Genomic DNA, 21,526 nt, shown 5'->3' with positions numbered 1-21,526 from the left:
TACAGCTATAGGCAAATGTCCACAGGTGGATTGAGTTATCAGTGTTCTGCAATGGGATCTCCAAGGGAGAGGCAATTCTGGGTGAGAACTCTCAAAGCACAAGCAGGAAAAGCATCAAGAAGGAGCATGGTATGGGCCCAGTAGGCAATGGAAGACCCACACAGGGTAAACTAGGTTCTTCTCTATGTGCCACTTCTCAAGAGGGAAAGGGTCATGAAAATGTATGCAGGAAGTAGCTGCTTCCACATGCTGGTCATAAGACAGAGAAAATTAAATAAATCCAGAAGAGCTGAGCTCCTTGCTCCAGTTCACTATTAAAAGGACCTGGTGATGTCCCAGATTCTACAATGAGATTTTAGTGCATGACATGTCATGAGTTAAGTGCTGGCTTATCTCCTGACTAACTAGTCTCAAGAAGCTCTGTTCAGCTAATATGACCTAGGCATTTTCTAGTTCATAAATAAAGGTTTACATTCATATGAATGGAAACTTTTAATTAATCCTAGAAAGATGAGTGGGCTTTGAAGGCTTCTCTTTTGCATGCTCTCTGAATCTAATGATAGAAAACTAGGTAGAGAGATAGATATTTAGATGAATGGATAAGTAGATTGATAGATCAATAAATAGTAGATAAAGGGATAAGAAAGATGAAAGAGGATTGATAGAAGGATATGGATATGAGACAGATAGAGAGAAAGAGAGCGAGAGAGGTCAGGGGAAGATAGTGGCCTGGTCAAATTCTCTTTCAAATAGTTATTGATGAACTTCTGACAAACTGGAAGAGTCATTATCTATGGAATTCCTGTAGCAGGATGTACCTGGCTATGTAGGACTTCTTACAGATAACAGGCCTAAAAGCTAAGAATTTATGGAGCAAGATACCTGGGAAGCATCATAGAAGCTATGAAACTACGTGAGTGCAAAATGGAAATGTTTCATGACCAAATGCCCCCTTCTGTTCATGAAATGTAGCTGTAACAATTATTTAAAGACTTCCTATCTTCATCTGGGTCACACTTTGTATTAATAGATATGAAAGTGCTTGGAGACCCAAGATCAGACTTTACTGATTCATTTTAATCTGATTTGACAGACCAATATTTTGTGTTATCTTAACTGATCAACCAATAACAACTATCCCAAGTATTTAGCTTATATTAAATTACCACAAAGTAAATATTGTAGAAGTGGATAATACTAAAATTGAAAACATCATTCAATATTTTATTTATGAAATTAAAGAGACATCTTGGTTATTACTGGATAATTATTGAAACTATATCTGGATAGTTTCAGTAATAGATGCAGTAAAGTTAAACGTCTCCACTGAGTATCCCAAGTGCTTCTCTATGTAAAGCGAACATGTAACCAAGTCTATTCAGAAGTGGTGCCTAAAAGACACAGAAAGTGTTTGTTTACTCATGCAGTATATTGAGACACATTTAATTCAATTTGATTAATTGTTATAAAGCTAGTTTAACTTTTTAATTGGAATATTATCTTTTTAATAAAATTTTTTTTCTCATTTCAAAATAATTAACACAAATTAAGCTAATAAAAATGATATTGCAGAATTCTGAACTGAGAGAAGTGGTAATAAAGACACAATAAACCAGAGTCTTCTGTGTGCAGGAAGTAGAAACCCAAAAGAGGTATAAAATTTGTTCCTTCTCTGATCCCATTTCCCCAAAGCCTAGAGCCTGATGCACCCGGATATTTATGCAAACATGGTACACCGAAGGAGGCCAAGGAATTCTGGGAGAAGAGAGTCACAGGAACGGGGAGTATCAGGTCTTATTCCATTGGGCACCTTAGAGAAGCTGGACCTGTCTCAGTAGGGTGTGGTGATGTAGGACCTCCATGGCAGGCTGTCATGGTCAGCTTCATGTGTCAACTTGGGCAAGTAGTGGTACCTGTTTGTCTGGTTGGGCAAGTGCTGACCTTTCTGTTCCAATGAGGACATTTCATAGAATTAGATCATGATTATGTCAGCTGCATCTACAGCTGATTCCATTTGTAATCTGCCAAGGAGAGTGTCTTCTGCAATGAGTGATGCTCAGTCTAACCACTGGAAGCCTTTTAAGGAGGATTCAGAAGAGACAGGCTCTTTTCCTGCTTCGGCTGGTGAGCCTCTCCTGTGGAGTTCATCCAGACCTTCCATCAGAATCGTTGGCTTCACAGGCTGCCCTGCAGATTTTGGACTCTGTGTTCCCGTGGTCACGTGAGACACTTCCATAAATTTTATATTTGTGAGTGTTCCCTGTTGATTCTGTTTGTCTAGAGAACCCTAACTAATACACAGGCCAAGGTCCAAACTAGCATGTTTCATTGGGAAAGAACCAGATCTTCTTCTTCATTCTCCTGAGGACTCTCATGGATGCCTCAGGCAGGATCTGCCAGTTACCTTTTGACACTATTGGCCTAGAGAAAATGGGGTCTCTTTTCTTCACTTAGTGTCCTTACCTGGCAGAGTTCCCTGAAATCCTCCCCTGTGGTGCTTCTTTGCTGTGTTCACTTTCTGCCATACTGTTGTTTTCTGTAGGCTTTATGTGGGGTGGAATGCTCTAGGCACTCAGACCTCATCAATGAAGGTACCGAATTACACAACCAGATAGTGAGATCGGCTGAGGAGACTTGAGATAAGGCCTTGCAGAGATGACTTTATTCTTTTGCTTCAGTCCTGTTCTTAAATTTTAAAACAAGCCATTGTACATACAGCAGCCTTAAAAAAAAGCCTTTATAACAAAGACCTGGAAATTGAGCTTTGGTTGCTTAGCGGGCATCCCTCACTGTCATCGCTCAAGTCTGCTGTCCATCACCCATTGAAAGTAGATTTAAATGCATCCCATCCCATTGTGTGAGCTGACAGTCTACAGCATGCAATTTGGTCCTCAAGGCGTCAGTCCCAGTTAGCAAAGTTCTCCCTCATTCCTTTTGCTGGTTTCAGAGTTTTGGAAGATGACAAAGGACCTGGTTTTGTGAATAAGTTGGAAAATGGACCCAAGAACAGATTTTGTTTCAGACTTTGCATGGTTCAATCCAGCCCAGTACTCTGAGAGTAGATCAGCCTGAGTGTACATAATTGCTTTTCATGGCCTGTCTGCCTACTCAGTGTTAGGCACACTGTGTGTACTGTTCACCATCACGACCACTACTAATCAGTGTCTGGCACCTAGTAGGGACTTACACATGCCTGCTGAATGAAGAAGTTTCAAAGGCCCCTTGTACTGACACTAATTCTTAATCTTCCCTATCGGATTTTATGGATCATCAAATGGATGCCTGTGCCCCTGTATTCAGTGATACTTTGCAAAATGACAAAGAGACCACTTGGCCATGCCAACATAAAATGCCCCTGAAGAACTACACTGTGATCACATTACACCAAGCATAAAATGGAAGGTTTATTAAAAAAAGATGAAAACTGTAAAACTAAAGAATACTCAAGTGCCAACTAACTCTATGAACAGTGGGTAGATAGTTGCATGAGTATTTTTATTACTGTTTTCTGCTCGTATTCCTCTTCTGTCTGAATGAAAAGGGAATCACTGAAGAAAAGCAGAACTTAAAAATGCTTGTATTGAAATTTAACGGCAATCATGTGCATCTATTGCACCAGTTTCTGCACAAGAGCCATCACAGTAGATGTCAATCTACCAGAGATTCTGAGTGCATCAGATTTTATTCCTTACATTTCTTGCAACATGTCAATGTGCCCTTATTTGTGATTAGTTGGATCTATCTAGAGCCGCTTGGATTGTCACTCCAGGGGACCTTAGAGAATGTCTCCTCCAACCTCCTAGCTTTACTGTGACCTATTCATAGCCCTACAACTGATGAAATCAGGATATGAAACCAGTGCCATCTTCTCTACTGCTCATTGCTCTAGCTAGTTTTAGTAGTGACTGCTGGGCTGTATTATATGCCACAAAAGGGACATTGTACTTTTTCCTTCTCACAACATTTTCATTTTAATACTGTAAGATGTTTGTTCACCCTGGAAATGAATTGGAATTCACAATAAAGGGACCTAGAAATACATTGACTGATATATTGGTCTGTCCAATTTCCTAAAAATGTGTCACACAGCTTAGTCACAGTATTTTTAAATGCATGATTTATAATTTTCTTTGATCATAAATATGAATAAGCTTGGGTGTTGCTGCTCTATAAGGAAAAAGGAATATTGTGGGGGTGCTTACTTCAACATCCTAAAATCCCAGACAGTAAAGACAGCAAAAGGTGGGCTTCCATCTGCGACCCTCGCCTGGAGAAGGAGGCCCTCTTGGTTGACAGTCGCAGCTCAAAGAGATGGAGACATTGCCGTCTGCGAAGCCTTCCCTGGCTCCTCTGCTCTTCCTATCACCACCCCAAGCCACACGAGACCCAACAAAAATGGACTGAAGCTTGTGTGGCTGAGAAATAATTACCGAGATAAATTGTATGTGGCTACACCTGACATGTTAAATTACTTTGAGATTATGTGCTGTAGTTGACTGTTCCAGATTACATTTTGGATTAAAAAAATAAAAACCTCTAAATATCCAAACTTTTCAACTTCTTGATTAGAGTTGGGATGTTTTTATAAAAAAAAAAAAAAGTGATTTCATCCCCATAAGGATCATTTCTGTGTTCCATATTAGTGGCAATAGAGCTGTCTCCTGAACAGCGTTGGAAATTCTCACTCACACATTATACCCTGGCCTGTAGCCAGACAGCCCTGTGCAGTCAGAGGGCAGGAAATCAGCTCCTGACCAATAAGACCAGCAAACCTTGAGTAAACAAGCTATTAGGTGCCAGACAAGTCACAAACATGATTTCATTTAAACGTTGCAATAAAACGTTGCAATAAAACTAAAAACTATAAGGCAGTTTTTAGTAACTTCTTTTCACAAAAGACACAAATGATCTCAAAGAAGTTAATTTGTCCACCAGGCCTCCCTTAGGGGTGTTGTCCTGCCTGGACCCAATCCCACTTGGGTCTCAGCCCAGAGTCTGAGCTTTTGGCTGAGCATTACGTTCTCTCACCTTTAAACATTAATGAATATCTTTTGATGGGGTTGCTCTCCTTGTGATCTTGGCAGGGGTCCTGAAGAATGGGTGTAGGGGTCTGAGGTTTGGTGATGGAAGCATAACTGGTTCAAAAACATTACTGCACACCTGGAATGAGTAAGGAGTTTATAATATCAGAGTAAAGTATTAGGCTCAAACACAAACAACTCGAAGACAATAATGACGCATACTGTAAAAATAAAAAGAGCTTTCCTGCTTTACAGGACTGGAATGGAGAAAAAAAGGGGTTGGAGGGTCATGGGGTGTGCTATGGGAGGGGCTTCATGCTGGAGGAACAATCGGAGGCAAATGCATTAGCAAAGAAAGGACGCTAACATGTGAGGAGTATGAGGGAGCCCAGTTTATAGAAGGACTTCCTCATTTAAAAAATAAGAAGAAAAATGAGTAAAATGAAAATGTGTATAAAGAGAAAATATCAAACATGTCAAGGCTATTTATTTCATGGCTAGATGGTGGATAAACAACTATTTTCTTACACGATCACCATATCTTCACAATTTTGAAATCTCTTCAGACATAAATAGCTTAATGGGCAGAGATAAGATGGTTTTCATTAAAGAAACAATTACTTATGGGAACACTCAAAATTTTATTTATTTCAAAAACTAGCACTATATAGGGTGACTCCGTTATTTCTAGTCTATCTCAGGTACAAAGTGTTATTGCCTCTGAATGTGAGATGGCAGGACGAGGGTCCACTCATTCTCCACAGTGCTGCTTTGTGGTCAGCAATCCATGTCTGCATTAGTTAGCTACTGCTGTATAACAACCACCCCCAGATCCAGTGCTTTAGAACAATAGCTGTATAGCTTTACCCACATGTGTGGTGTTCTGCTGACCAAGACTGGTCTTGATGGAGATTGCTCTGGTTCATACAGCAGACCTGAGGTCTAGGTCACTTGTCAGAATTATTGTATTACATCTATGAGTTAATCTATGGCAGTTAGATATGAAGAAACATCTAATATGCTGTTACCATGTGTTTTAGTTTGTTAAATCTGCCAGAATGCAGCACACCAGAGATGGATTAGCTTTTAATATGGGATTTATTTAGTTAAAAATGTATAGTTCTTCAGACGAAAGGCAGCTAGCTTTCATCTGAGGTTCTCTGTTACATGGAAGGCACAGAATAACATCTCCTGGCCTTCTCTCCTGGCTTCTGGGTTCAAATAGTTTTCCCTGGGACAATTCCTTTCTGTATCTCCAAACGTCTGGGCTGAGCTGCGAGTGCTGAGATGAAGTATGCTGAGATGCTGAGCTATCTTTTGACCTCTCTTTTAAGCCTCCAGCTAATTAAATTAAACCTCACTCAACGTGGAAGGCACTCCCCACAGCTGACAGCAGATATAATTAGCTGTAAATGAATTTCACACACCCATAATTTAAGTCCATCACCTGGCCTGGATGACACTTGAAGCTAACTACCACACCATGTTTTCCTTCTAATGTCTTTAAGTGTAAAAGTGCCCTTGTTCTCTGAGATTCTGAAGTTTGTCAATGCCCCATTCTGCTAGGAAGTGATATTATTCATTACTGCAGGGCTAGGATTCCACAGGCTAGAGATCACGTGCTGCCAATTTTTACCACCGGTCTTTGCTGACATCATTTTTTTTCATTTGGAGAAGTCCGCATGTTCTTTAATTGTATACTCATCATAACAATTGTGATATTTCTGGCTTAGTCATGATCACACTTATGTTCTGATATGGAGGAGAAAAGATTCTCCTTGACCCTATGTACGTGTTCAATAAAATACAGAGATTTAGTAAGAGCCTTTCCATAATATTTAACCATCGGTACTATTTTTGAAGTTTTGTAGACAAACCCAACTAATATCTGTAATTATTTTCTATTAGAATCATTATACTTAAGCAACAATTCATTAGCTTATAGTCTACATTAAGAACATTCATGATTTTTTTTCTCAATTTCGAGGGATTAGTTGGAACAAGATATTATTTAAAGAATGTCTCATTTCCATTTGTACAGTTATTGTCTGTTAAATGTTATAGATTAATAAGAAAGAAAAGGTTTCTAATATGCTCGTTAAAAACAGAACTTAAATGAGAATTAAGTCCCTTTATTCAGCCCACCTAGTTCTCTGTAATTTTTTCTTTTGATGGTGTTGTATTAAACAGATGACTTAGAAGAAATTCTCACATAGTCCCTTGGTACAGCCCAGGTAGACCCTTGTAAGGACAGCATCAGCTTTCATAGGGATGCACCGCAGTATTAAGGGTTAGGACAACTGAGCTTAGTTCTTTTCTGAGGTTCCTTTGATTTTTTTTCAGATTCAATGTCTGGTCGGTCACCTATAGGCCAGGGTAGTGGAAATCAGGAAGCACGAGCTGACAAGATTGAATCACTTTGGTAAATTTATTGTAATAAACAATACTAAAATGGACACAAGTGAGTCTTCTTTTAAAGAACAATAGGTAATCAAGAGATCAGGATTATATCAGAAGTTAATCAAAGATGATGAATTTCCTAAGGTCAGCAGGAGATTGATACATCTCCAGATATTTTAATTTATCCCATCAAGTGTACAGTTTGATTGCCGACAGGTGACAAGTTTATGGGAGCATTCAAACTGAAAAACACACAATGGTTAAGGTTTGTTTGTGTTAATGACAGTTGTATTTATTTGTAATTAACCTAGAGAGTAGGCTTCAATTTTTAATTTGTCTGTTCTTATATTGTTGGCTCAATGACAGTAGAGCTTCAACAATCACATGGAGCCAGTGGAAGCTTTGGACCATGGGAAATCAACCCAATTATTCTAGTATTCCTCCTTTCATAAAGCAAGAGAGTCAATATTTGCTGGGACTTAGTAACCATTGAGGAAGCCCATAAGATAGTCAAGATGAAAAAGACATCGTAAGACTTTTATTATTCTAAAATGGGAACAGAAGACAAACATAAACCTAAGTCATAGTTACTTAAACAAGAAATGATTATAATTTCAATCTACAGTGGAAAAAAACCAGCAGCAGATAACAATCACTACTAGGAATTTTAGCTTATTTTTAACAAAAAGATAAATTTGTTCATAACTACAACAAAAAATACTAACTTCAACAACATAATTTGGTGATAAAGAATGCTGCTACCTAGGTACAGAAGGAATATGTGTTGCAAGATCAATTACTATTTTAAACAGAAAGAAAAGCCAAATTTTAGTTTTTGTTTTTTATGCCATTCATGTAATAATTTACAGAAAAGTTTTCACATGCTTTTTTTCTCATTTTATAATTATACTCATTAATATTGACTGAACTTTGTCAAAAGCTTGGCACATTTCACAGTTTCAAAGTCATCATTCGCAGGAAATATAAACAAAAATTCATTTCTCATTTTCACACTTATTCTGCACTCTCATATATGTCTTTTCTTATCTTCTTTCCCATTCTGGCACAAATAGACTTTTATATATCAAGACAAAATTATACTGTTTTCCTCTTGATTATCAAGCAGAAAAGCATCCAATGTCTTGTATCATATTTCCTATGGTCACTATTTTATTATAAGCACAAATCTTTTTTTTTTTTTTTTTTTGCATGGGCAGCTCCAGGAATCACGCCCGGGTCTCTGGAATGGCAGGCGAGAACTCTCCGGCTGGGCCACCATGGCTCACCCATTGGTACATATCTTTTGAAAATGTGTTACTTAATATCTGTTATGACAATTTATTTTAACAAGAGTTTTCAAATAATTTGAAATAATTTCAGCACACAAAGATAACATGATTGTGAATGAAATAGCCTAAGGAATTTAGTAATACAAATTAATTGGGATTTACTGAGAAACAAATTCAAGTCTTACATAAACTACAATATTTTATGTTAACATCATTTTTCTAATCTGATAAATTCGGGTGAAAGATATCATTTTTAAACTGAAAATATCAACTAGTCTAATTGTTTAAGAACTTAATCTTGATCAAAAATATTATCTGAATATTTCTGCTTTTATATGTCTAATGATACAAATGTCAACATTTGATTAATATACTGTGGTTTTCTAGTGTTCTCGCTCTTTGTTATCATTGTTTTTAACTTTTCATCTTATAACCTATTCAACAAAACCATTAATTAAACCTATAGCTGATTTTAGCAACTATACAAAATTTTTCAAACGTCAACAATTTTGAGGCATTAGAAGTTCTGGATTTTTTTCTTTTCAATTCTGGAAATTCTGGAATTCGCTTAGATTTATGTTCATCTTTATAAATCTCTATAAACTAATCAAAAGAGGAGTGCTATTAAATTTAAGAAAATTATATTCTATTTTTTCCTGAATATATAAAAGAGTATCGATGTGTTTGTTCAAAAATATATTTCACTTTCATACGTTCAAATAATCCAATCAAATCTTGAGCAAGTTAGGGAACTCAGGATTTTTGTTTTTATTCCTTAATTGTGGGTTGCAATGCACCAACTTATTTATAAATAAATAATCAGAGAGACTGTACTCTTGCTTCCACAACAGGAAAGCAGAAAGGCAGAGCGAGCACAAATATAGGGGCCTCAGGAACAAGGCTGGAAAGTTTGGGCTTCCTAGTATGAGAAAGAAGGAGTTACTGAAGGTTTTGGACGAAGTTGAGAGTTGCACTTGTTAAAGGATTGATCCACTGGGTAATGATAAACTATGATTCAGTGGTTCCCAGGGAGACACTGCTTGATTCCCCTGTAAACACTGAGTTTTATCAATTGATATAGAGATTCAGGAAGCTCTTTGGTCAGAAGCTGCCAGCTGGGACAAGAGTGATTTCCTCCTATAGTCAAAGCTAAATGTAGCCAAAGCTTAGGGAAAAGTGAAAATATAACCAGCAGGGGTCCATCATTTTTGTTAGGCTGCACCCTCCTAGCTGAGGAGAGAAGACTTGCCTCAATTCTTTAGAAAATCTCATCACTCCAAAGTCCTTGTGCTGCAGAGACCAGGCTCTGTACTTCATCAGGAGGATAGAGTCTGTTTTAGATATTTAGAATGCTTGACAGATTGTACTCTCTCTCTTTAAATCTACAATGGTTTAAATCAAGTAAGCTGACAATCAGTAGTTTGCTATGTACCAATTGTTTGCAAACTAATTAATCAAGTGGCTAAATTTAACCCTTCAAAACTTATTTTTATATGTAGATATTCCATGAGTCTCCATAGTTCAAGGTAAAGTGAAGGTTAGAAGAAGTATTCTTGAATCCAAATGTTAAAATAGATTACTTGGCTCCCAGTGTATGTTTTTCTGGAATTTTCAAGATGTCAAGGTATTTTTCTGATGAAGGCAAGCAATTTGAAATCCCTCTAAAGATTGTGCCACAGAGACATTGTCTAAATCTGAGGACTTAATTTGTTTGGAAAGCAGCATGTAGTAAGAAAAAGAGCAATAGTGATAGTTGAATTAATTCATTGTTCAATCCATTCGGTATCCTCTTTAATTGGAATGCTTTGGTATTTAAATCTAACTTCTATAATCTTGACACATGATTTTCCCAAGCCAGAAAGACAAGGAATTCATGCAGTTATAAGTAGCAGTGTCCACATCAACATAAATAATTGCTGCGTGAGGGGTCCAGAGAAACTTGAAGATATATCTACCATGCTATTTTATGCAGACTTATAGCACAACGATATTAGTTTAAAACATAAAGATTATTTTGATAAACATGTTACAAATCTATTAGCTCATGGATAATGTCAACTCCCAGACCATATTGGATTCCAGATGTTTTTTCTAATTCTTTCATTCCAGAATAACATTGTCATATAAATTAAAAACAAAATAGTAACAAACGAAGTGCTTCTTTTCCTAAAATGACTTAGTATATGAACACAGGTTTATTTTTTTAATTTTATTTATTTATTTTAGTAAGCTTGCCATTTTCAGTATAGAGAAAGCTAACAGAATGGACCACATCAAATGTCCATTGTATTTGGGGTTTACAGAGACTGAAGCATCTGTGCCTTCAACTCTCAGTATTAATATTAATGAATTTCACAGAGTTCCTGTCAGAATCAGGGAGTGCACTGTTTTCCATTTTTTCTGATGGGAGTTTTAAATGGCTATTGGGCATCTGCGTAGGCTTTTTCCTATTGCAGACATTAAGGCTTCCTTATTTTATGTCCAGAGAATATAAAACAGAGCTTTGCTTTATATTCATATTCCCATCACACATTTGTGTTGTTAAAAATTCCATTTAGAACATTAAATTGTACAGCTTTGAAAGCTGTTCCTCTTCATGATTCCTAGCACTTTGTGTTGATGCTAATGCTACACTGAATTTGTCAGACTGGCTATAAAAGAGATTCCCAAAGGATCACCCGTGGCCCTGTCTCTATTACAATACAAACTAGAATGAGGGAGAGAGGCTGAAATGCATGTGTGAAAGCATCTTCACCTGCACTCCATGGGGCCCTGTGCAGAGGGTTCTGTTTTGGAAAGCTCAGGAGAGCAGGCAGCAACAGGAAAGGAATTCCAGAAGAAATCTGCAGCCAGACACATAAATTTTACTCAGAACCCCATTCCTACTATCTTCCCATACCTGTATTTAATCCCCCTGCTTTTAAAGACATCTTCAGAACACTAAATGCTAAAAATGCTTTAGGGAAAAGCCTGTGTTTTCAGTTCTGAACATTTAACACCTGGCTCAGATGATGACATGGATGAGGCATGAGTGAATAAGCCACATTTAGCCTGAAGGCCCCCAGAGATGGAATGAGGGGCAGGAGAGAGGTGGGGGGAGGGAGGGAGGGAGAGAGAGAAACTAAATCAAGAAACAGAATTTGAATGCTGACACTGACTTCACCATGAGACCGTAAGGAAATCCATGAGAACTCTAGTCTGAATTTATCCTGCTTCATCCTAATGCCCCTTAGATTTCTAGAATCCTGGAATTCTGTAGCACATCTGTGGTCTTACAGCAGACTCTCTAGAGATTAAAGTCAAGAGTCTTGCAGCGAGGGTCACCAAAAATGCTGTGGTACAAGCTAAATGCCTAATAACAATGAATGAAGTAAGAGATGTGGAATTCTCGCGACCTTCTGGAGTGGAATGTGATGGGATAAGAGTAGAAGTGTTTGGTGTCTAACTACCTAATTACCATGAGGTTGGGGGAAAAAAGGTGCATTTTTGGAGTAAGTGGAAGATTGCAGCCAGGATGCTTTGCCTCCCGGCTCACTAAAACCCGCACCGCTTTAATTAAGAACACAGGAACCATTGTTGCCACCATATTTGTTTTAAAGATTGCACAAATTCCAGAACATGGATAAACATTTTGCCTGCCTGACACTAATCCCTATCATTTAGTTGCAGTGTCGTTGGTCTAAACCTTTGTAGTACCGTCTACTTAAAGCAGTGCTTCTCAAAGTTGAATATCCACTGGCATCATCAAGGGACCCCATGAGGGTGCAGTTCACATTCTGTAGGACAGGGCGATACCCTTGAGTCAGAATTCCCTCTGAGCTCCCACGTGATGCTGGTGCTGCTGCCCATGTTGAGTAAGTTCTTGACATAAGGTCCTGCAGGATTTATGGATTTCCCACCTAAGTCAAACCCTGGTTTCTCCACTTACTTGTTGGTGGCCTTTGACATGTTGCTTAACTTCTCCATATACCAACTTTTCTCCTTTGTGCAACGTGACTCACACTAGAAACTACCTCCTAGAATTTGTGTGAGGATTGAATGAGATGATAATAGACAAAATGCCCTGTGCATCACTCTGTACTCAGAACGGGCTCTGGACATTAGCTGTTCTCTTTATCCTGTTGACATGCTTCTGGAACCATCAAGGTGGGACCCAAGCATCAAGAAGTGGCTTTACTAGCAAACTCACAGAGAGAGAGAGTCTGCAGCCATGAGGCACAGCCCTCCAGCCAGAAGGGTTCATGGCAAAGGGGCCCACAAAGACTCCTGACTTTCTCCCTAGAACAGAGGTGGCACGTGTGGTATAGTCTCTTTTTCCATTCTGTTTCCATTCTGCTCTCCAAAAACTGCTACGATTTTGCTTAAAATTGCATTGAAGCCCAGACGAGTTTCCCTTGAACTACTGACTGTCCTTTTGCATCTTCTAGAGGATAACCTGCAAATGGGCAAACACACTTAACTCTCTTTGCTAGAACTTTGGAAAGTGCCTGGCTCAGCAACAAGGCCTCTATATCAACTCTTTCATTTTGCAGGTGACTAAGCTCATTGTTCTATAATGATTTTTATCATTACTCTCAGAGAGTGGTGTTTGCTCACCTTTCCCCACATTTCCTAAAATTAAATTTAAATTTCCCTAGATTCTGGCAATATGCCTATTTTTGAGACATATATACTTACTGTCCATCACAAAAGAGATGAAATTCTGAGTGCTATTACATTCTGTATTTAAGTTATAATGTAAAGCTTCTTTAGTAAAAAAATACCTGCTAACAATAAAAACCCTATTAAGATGTGGCAACTCCTAGGGAATTTTCTTATTCATGATTTCCAGGGAAGGTTTACATAGTATTAGAGATTGCTGTAGGGGGAGGGGCATAGAGAAAGGGAGGAGGGGAAGGACCTTAAAGTTCATCTAATTCATCTTCCTTCTTCCCATCACAGATGAAAAATGTTAACCTATGTGTCTTTCCCAAGGTTATCCAGTTTAAATATCATTTTAATACATATTGAAAATGAGTATGCAAATGTTTACCTGAACAGAAATGCGACAGTGAATGCTTCTAAATGAGACCATTAACTTACAAGAAATGATCTAAACAAAACCATGGAATTTTATAAATTAATGGTACCGAGTAGGGTAAAAGGAAGTCTCTTCTTTGTATCACGATAATAGTTGACAGATTTAGTCCATTCTTCCCTATGGCATTTGCTCCAGCACTCAACGGGCATTCGATGGGAAATGAGTAATGGAGCAAAAGAGAAATATTCCCGTCCCAGAAGCGCTCACCAAGCAGGGAGACATAAAAGAATCCGTAGAATTCTACCTTCTCATCAGGAAACTTAGTTTCAGCAGAATGTTTTCTGACCAACCCAGAAAAAAAGCCACGAGAAAGCACCTGCTTCCCTGCCACTCCGGACCGCTGCTTCTGGAGCCAGCTCTGTATTCGCTTCCCAGCGTCTATCTTTGCAGAGCCCAGGAGAGATGCCCGCGGTCCGGACGAGCCGAGGTGTTTACCCTGATTACCGAGCAGTCCCGGGCAGCCTCCGACTCACCCAGGGCGTCTTTCCTCTGCAAGAGACGCCCAATGGGAGAATATGGCTCAATCTTTTATTAGAAGCTGGGGGAAAAGTCTGAAGAGAGGGAACGATTTTAATGCGGACTAAACAAGAGCAAACGCTCTCTACAATCTTCACCTGAGCCATTAGTCTAGATATTTAATATATTTTAGGACTAGCTGAGAGAAATCAGGGGTTTTACTAATGCCAAGGGGGTGTTTTACAGTCCATGGCAAATGAATGCTAGAGATGTTTAATATCTAGATTCAGTAATGAGGAACAATTGTAAAGGAGCAGCCCAGTTAAATTTAGGTAGCACCATTAATGTATCACCAACTTGAGGAAATAGGATGTATGGGGCAGCGTCTAGGGGGAAGTCAAGGTAATTTTAAGTACCAGGGCTCGAGGTAAATGCTATGTTGAATTTTTTTAATTAGTGGAAGAAAAAAAAAGGCATCATCTAGGTTAAAGCTTTCAGAGCAAATTGTCATTGCTTCCAATGAGGATCAAATTTCACTGCACTCCATCCTTGGAGTGGACCAGCCATTCTCTGAGAGTTGAGCACACTCCTTCCTCTGCCCAGGCTTGGTCTCTCCATGCCTGTCGCTCCTGCTCTGCTAGCTTTCCTGGTAGCTGCCGGGAATCCCTACCCCAGGGAGGCCTAAGGAAGAGCCTTGCTATGCCTATGGACAGCTTCACTGGCCACATCTGTAAGAGATTCATCCCCACGGTTCCCAGGCCCCAGAAAGAACCAGGATGTTTCTTTGTTAGTGCACAGCTGGGTCAAAAGCAGAAAAGTAGAAGTTTGGACCTGGAGAAGTACACCAGGCTCCTAGCTGATAGAAGTGACGACTTCTGTTACCAGATTCCCTATTGGTGTGTGTGTGTATGTGTGTATGTGCTCGGCGCATGCGGAAGAGAGGCAGGCAGTGTATATGTGAATAAGAGACTCTTGAAATCAGCAAGTGCATGTAAGCATACAGGTACATCTGATTTATAAAGACTTACTCTTCAAAAGTCGCTGATCCAAGATATGTTAGATGACAAACATTTTTTATATTTTATCATTTTTTTCTTTTATATTTCAAAACCATTTGAACCACCTAAACCAAATCTTTTGTTAAGTGAACAGCAGTGTTTGCAGAAGGGGTTGGGCGAGCAGACCTTGCTCCTCAGGTCCCCACTGCCCCTCTTCTCACCTGGCTTCTCGCCTGAACTTCTACACCAAGTCCTTTTGGCATTGCCCCATCTTTGATTTCTGCTACAGCTCTGGTGTAGAGTTCGGTGCAAGCTCAAAATAGATCTGCCTCAGGCATGTATTGCATGTCTTTCTGCTTTCTGCTCTGAGCCTTCTCCAAAGCTGCAGAATCTGACAGAGTGAGCACAATGGGTATGGAAACGGTAAATGAGATGGGCTCTTTAAACTTCTCATAAGTTCCTTTCAATCTTAGTAATGCACCCTTATATTTGTTTTGTTCCTTTCCTGCCTTACCTTTTGTTTTGGTTTGCTAATGCAGCTGGAAATGCAACATACCAGACATGGGTTGGCTTTTATAAAGGGAATTTATTAAGGTACAAGTTTACAGCTCTAAGCCATAAAAATGTCCAAACTAAGGCATCCATGAAAAGATGCCTTGACTCAAAAAAGGCAAATTTGGGAAGGCACATGGCTGGTGTCTGCTGTTCCTTTGGCTTCTGGTTTCACAACAGCTTCCCTGGGGACATTTTCTTTCTAAATCTCCAAAGGTCTCTCTGTGTGGACTCTGAAGGTTTTCCCTCTTAAAGGGCTCTAGGAAGTGTGGCCATACCTTGAATGGGTGGAGACACATCTCCGTGGAAATCACCTAAACTAAAGGTGCCACCCACAACTGGGTGGCTCACACCTCCATGGAAGCAACTTAATCAAAAAGATCCCACCTAACAGTATTGAATCAGGATTAAGGAACATGGCTTTTGTGGGGTACACAACAGTTTCAAACTGGTACACCATCCTTGCTCCTCATCCCTTAATACCTGAGACTAATGCCCTTATCTAAACCCAAGTTCTTGTCTCAGGCTCTGGTTTTGAGATTTACCAAAATTAACCTGAAAGGAGACCCCAAGCCACCTCCAGGGCACAGTGGGTAATCTCCGAACACGTGTGGAAATCCACCACCATAGATGATTCCATGTGGACATCTGATGAGTCCACACTGGTTTTGAGCTCCTTCCAGAAGTAATTTTGCTAAAGTAAACATTCTTCTTTGAGATTTATCTCTAGAACTGAACTTCCTGATAGCCTTGAATGGCTATCATCTTTTCTTTGGCATTCATTTGGCAAAGAGTTGAGTGCTTTCAGAACATTGGACTCTGCTTTAAGCGATGACACCTCAAAGATAAGGTACACTATTCTTGACATTAGGGCCAGTGGGTTTGAGCCAGACATACAAGAATGATATGATGGGTCCTGATAGAAAAGTGGGGAAGCACAAGTTCTGGTCTCCACTTATTTACTTCCTGTATATCCAATATAGAAATAGTAGGTTCACGGACCTCAGGAAGATGATTCCATGTCTTAAAAAACACAATTCAATCTTTATTAACTGAGAGTAGAAGAAGAGATGTTTAGCATTTAAGAGTGTGGTTGTTTTAGAGACACTAAGTATAAGTCACAGTCGTTTGGATATCTAGGTGGAAATGTCTTTAGGGGCTTCACAAATGGGTTTGGTGTCCAGGAAAAAGGTCTTAGGATATAGATGTGAAGTCATGAACATGCAAGTTGTGGTGAAAGCTATGCATATTCATCCAAAAATTGGTACGTGCTGAAGAACGAAGGGAAAAGAAAATACGTTGAGAAGAGACAGAGATGATAAGATAGTCAGAATGAAGTTAAGAATTTCAAGTTTTAAAATGACATCTGGATCATGAACCTTTTTATTTTCTTTGGATTCAAATGGAAATTTTTTTGTATTTATGTTCGTGGAGGATGTATCTGCAGTTTTACTTTCCTATAAAGCTTTTGGTTATGGTGTGAGAATAATACTAGCCTCATGCAGTGAGTTGGGATATATTCCCTGCTCTTCTATTTTCTGAAAGAGTTTGCATAGAATTTTATTTTTTCATTATGTGTTTTGAAGAATTCAACAGTGAATCCATCTGGGCCTGGAGTATTCTTTTTGGGAAGACTTTATCAATAAATTCAATTTATTTAATAGATACAGGGATTTTTAGGTTATTTTTTTCTCCTAGAGTGTGCTTTGGTAACGTGTCTGCCTAGGAATTGGTCTTTTTCATATCAGTTGTTGAATTTATTGGCCTAAAGTTGTTCATAGTATCCCTTTATCATGTTTAAAATCTGCAAATTTTGTAGTGATTTCTCTCCTGATCTCAGTCTTGATATTTGTACTTTTCATCTCTTCTCTTTTTTTCCTAATCGTGCTGGCTAGTGTTTTATTAATTTTGTCGGTCTTCTCAAATAACTACTTATTAGATTCATTGCTTTCCTTTATTCATTTTTCTACTTTCTAGTTATTGATTTTTTCTCTGATCTTTATTATTTCCTTTATTCTTCTTACTTTGTGCTTTATTTACTCTTCTTTTAATAGTTTCTAAAGACAGAAACTGAAGTCATTGATTTGGGGCCAATCTTCTTTTCTAAAATAGAGATTTTGAGCTATAAATATATCTCTTAATGCTGTTTTAGCTGCTTCTCACAAATGTTGATAGGCTGTTTTTAATTTCATTCAGTATAAAATATTGTCCAGTCCTTTTGTTTGCTTCTTTTAACTGCAGGCCATTTAGAGTGTGCTATTTATCTTCGAAATATTTGGGTATTTCCTAGCTAATTTAATTCACTTTGGTCAGAGAACATTTATTGTATGGCTTGAATCACTTTAATGTTAATGAAACTCATTATATGGGTCAGAATATGGTCCACTTGGTTAAATGTACCACATGCACTTAAATAGAATATTTTTATTTTACTGTTGTTAGAATAAGTGCTGTATAAATATCATACAAGGTGGGTGACGGTGTATTTTGTGTCTTCTCTGTCTACTCCTTCTACCCAACTGATAGGGGGTGTTGAAATCTCTGATTATAATTGTGCATTCATCTATGTCTCCTTTCAGTCTGTCAGGCTTTGGTATTATAAAGCTCTTTTATTAGCAGTGTAAATGTCTAAGATTTTTATGTTCTCTTGACGAAGTCCCCCTGATCATTATAAAATTACTTTTTTTTCATTCCTAGTAATATATTTTCTCTAAAATCTTTATTGTCTGATCCTAATCTAACTATTTTAACTTTCTTTTGATTAGTGTTGGCATGATACTCATTTTCCACCCTTTACTTTGAACATATTTGTGTAATTATATATGGTATGTTGAATTATGTACCCAACAAACATATGTTCTTAATCTTAGTCCCTGTTGGCATGAACCCATTGTAAACAGGAACTTTTGAAGATGTTATTTTAGTTAACATGTGAGTCTTAATTTGGGTTACTGGAGGCCTTATAAAGAGAACCGAGAAGACAGAAAAGAGAGGGCATCACATCTGATGGGAGACAGATATGCAAGCCCTAGAACTCCAAGGAGTGCCATCAGCCGGCACCAGAACATGTGGACTCCTGGAGAAAGCAAGTCTTACAAATATCTTAATTTGGGGATTATTCTAGCTTCAAAACTGTGAATCAATAAATTCCTGTTGTTTAAGTAAAACTACTGTGGTACTTGTCATAGCAGCCTGACAAGCTAAGATATTATATTTAAAGTTTATTTTCTCTAGAGAGCACATAGTTGAGTCTTATTGTATATTAGATATACAATCTAATAATCTCTGTCTTTCACATGAAGTGTTTAGACTATTTACATTTAATATGATTATCTGTGTGGCTGATTTTAAATCAACTACCATGTTATTTGTTTTCAATTTTATTTGTCCCATCTAGTCTTTGTTCCCTGTTGCCTGTTTCTCTGCCTTTTTGTAGAAATTAATTAAGTATAGTATTTGATTTCATTTGGCAACCTGTATTGGCTAATTAGGTATACCTTTTTTTACTTAAAATTTTTTTTTTCTGATTTATAGCATAAATCTGTAACTTATCACAATATAAAACTGTCATGTATAGGTTCCCACTTTGGCAAGAGTGGATTCCTGATTCACACTGCCTCATTGCTGAGGGGTAAAGTGAGAGTTCAGTTCCCTCAGTGGCCACACTGACATCTCCACAGCAGATGTGGGGTTCTGACTCATGCTTCCTTATCTTCTTTCTGTAGGGATACAAGCATAGCTTCAAGATGGGCTCCAGAGAGGGGGAAGCAGAGGGCTGACTCTCATCATTCTTTGGCTGCAGAGTAGGGGCAGAAGCTTTACTTCCTGTTGCTATCCACTGTCACAGAAGTTTGGAGGAAAAGTAGAATACTGAGTAGCCCCAACTCATAGTACTTTTTTCATTCATGTTGATGCCAAGTAGGGATGGAGGCCCAGCATCTGTTGTTACCTCAGCCCTCCATGGCCTGATTAAGTCTAATTGGTGTTGGGGGTTGGGAGAAGCTTAAGTCATGACTGGGTGCCACTGGCATTACCTGGAAGGGGAATCCAAACATTACCTGCTTCTACCAAATGGGGGATAGGAGATTAGATCTATACTAGCCCTGCAAATGCTACCTGGTGAAGGAATCACAATACCATTGATTTTTCCAGGAAGATAATGGATAATCAGCTTCCTTCTCTACTGGGTGTTAGGTGAAATTTCTTTGGGTAATGAGATGCAAACACAACCAGCCAGCCAAAAATGCACAGAAGGACAGCTTTATTGGATCAAAGATCCTGGAGGAGGAGAGGGGGAGTGAGAGTAACTGAAGAGTCCAGAGCTTACCTTATATCAGCTCCTATGACACTCTGTGGGGGAGGAATAGGGGAGCATCCCATATGAGTTTTAAGAAATTGAATTATGATGTGATTTCATGTAATTTTATGCATCTCAATTTTGTTGTTTTGTAATTGTGTCGTATTTGGGAAATTTTCAGATATTATTCCTTCAAATATTTTTCTGACTTCTTCCTCTTTTTTTCTGTGAATCTAAATAAAGCTACTTTTAGGTGTTGTCCCACACCTCACTTTTGATCTAGTATATTTATGTTTTGGTCTCTGCATGTTTTATTTTTAATTGTCTCTATCATCATCTTTAAGTGTACTTGTTTTTATATCTATACAATCTAGTCCAGAATATTTCCTCCCTCAAACATTGTAGTTTTCACCTTTGAAAGTTGGATTTGGAACTTTTTGTATTTGCGTGTTTCTATTTAACACACTCAATTTTGCCTTTACATTCTTGAGCTTTGCTCATGGATGCAGTATTTGGAAAACAGCCTGATTCTTTCACATCTTGTTTGTAAGCTTTGGTTACCAGAATCAGAGCAGCATTTACTCTAAGGGTTACTCGACCCCACTACTGAGGCAAAACCTCAGTTCCTACCCAATGATTTATATATGATCTCAGCTGAGATGCAGAAGAGTGAATGCACCATCTTAGACTTTTGCCAATTGGAAATGGGCAAAGGATGTGGATTCTTTGTTTTCAAAGACAGATCTTGACTATATTTATGTATGGAGAGGCTGAATGGGAAAAAATCAGTAGAAAGCAAGAAAATAACTGATGGGACCATTTCCTGGAGGAATTGAGAAGGAATGGGATAATGATTGTAGGTATAATATTAGTCTCAGAAAGGTGAGGAGACCCCACTCTATAAGCCCAATGGGTTCTAATGAGCCATCTTACAGCTGGGGAGGCAGAATATTGAGCAATTCCATTTTATTCCAGTGAAATGATAAGCAAGTGTCTGCTAAGAAAATGCATATGGGAGAAGTGTGGAGGACTAGAGAAGAGCTTGAAGTGTTTGCTGAGGGGCAAAGCAAGGCCCCAGATCTAACTCTGAGGCTGCTCCCTCATAGAAACACCTGGCTGGTTCACCCACGCATGGGTTCCCCTTGCTCTTACCCATGAACCAGATCCTCCTTTGCTGACCTTTTTCTCGATGTACCTGCCATGATGAGTGACTTATTTGCAGCCCTGATGAAGCAGAATAATGGCCCACAAAGATATCATGTCCTCATCTCTGGAACCTGTAAAGGTTGCTTTATATGGCTGTGACTATGCAAATGCAATGAAGAACTTTGAGGTGAGGACGTGTCCTAGATCATGTGGTGGGCACTAAAAACAATAAACACTCTTATAAGAGAGACACAGAAGGAGAGTACATACACAGAAGAGGAGGAGAC

This window comes from Tamandua tetradactyla, chromosome 9, assembly GCF_023851605.1.
Source record: "Tamandua tetradactyla isolate mTamTet1 chromosome 9, mTamTet1.pri, whole genome shotgun sequence".
In the NCBI taxonomy this organism is placed as follows: Eukaryota; Metazoa; Chordata; class Mammalia; order Pilosa; family Myrmecophagidae; genus Tamandua; species Tamandua tetradactyla.
Note: the sequence above shows the minus strand (reverse complement) of the source record.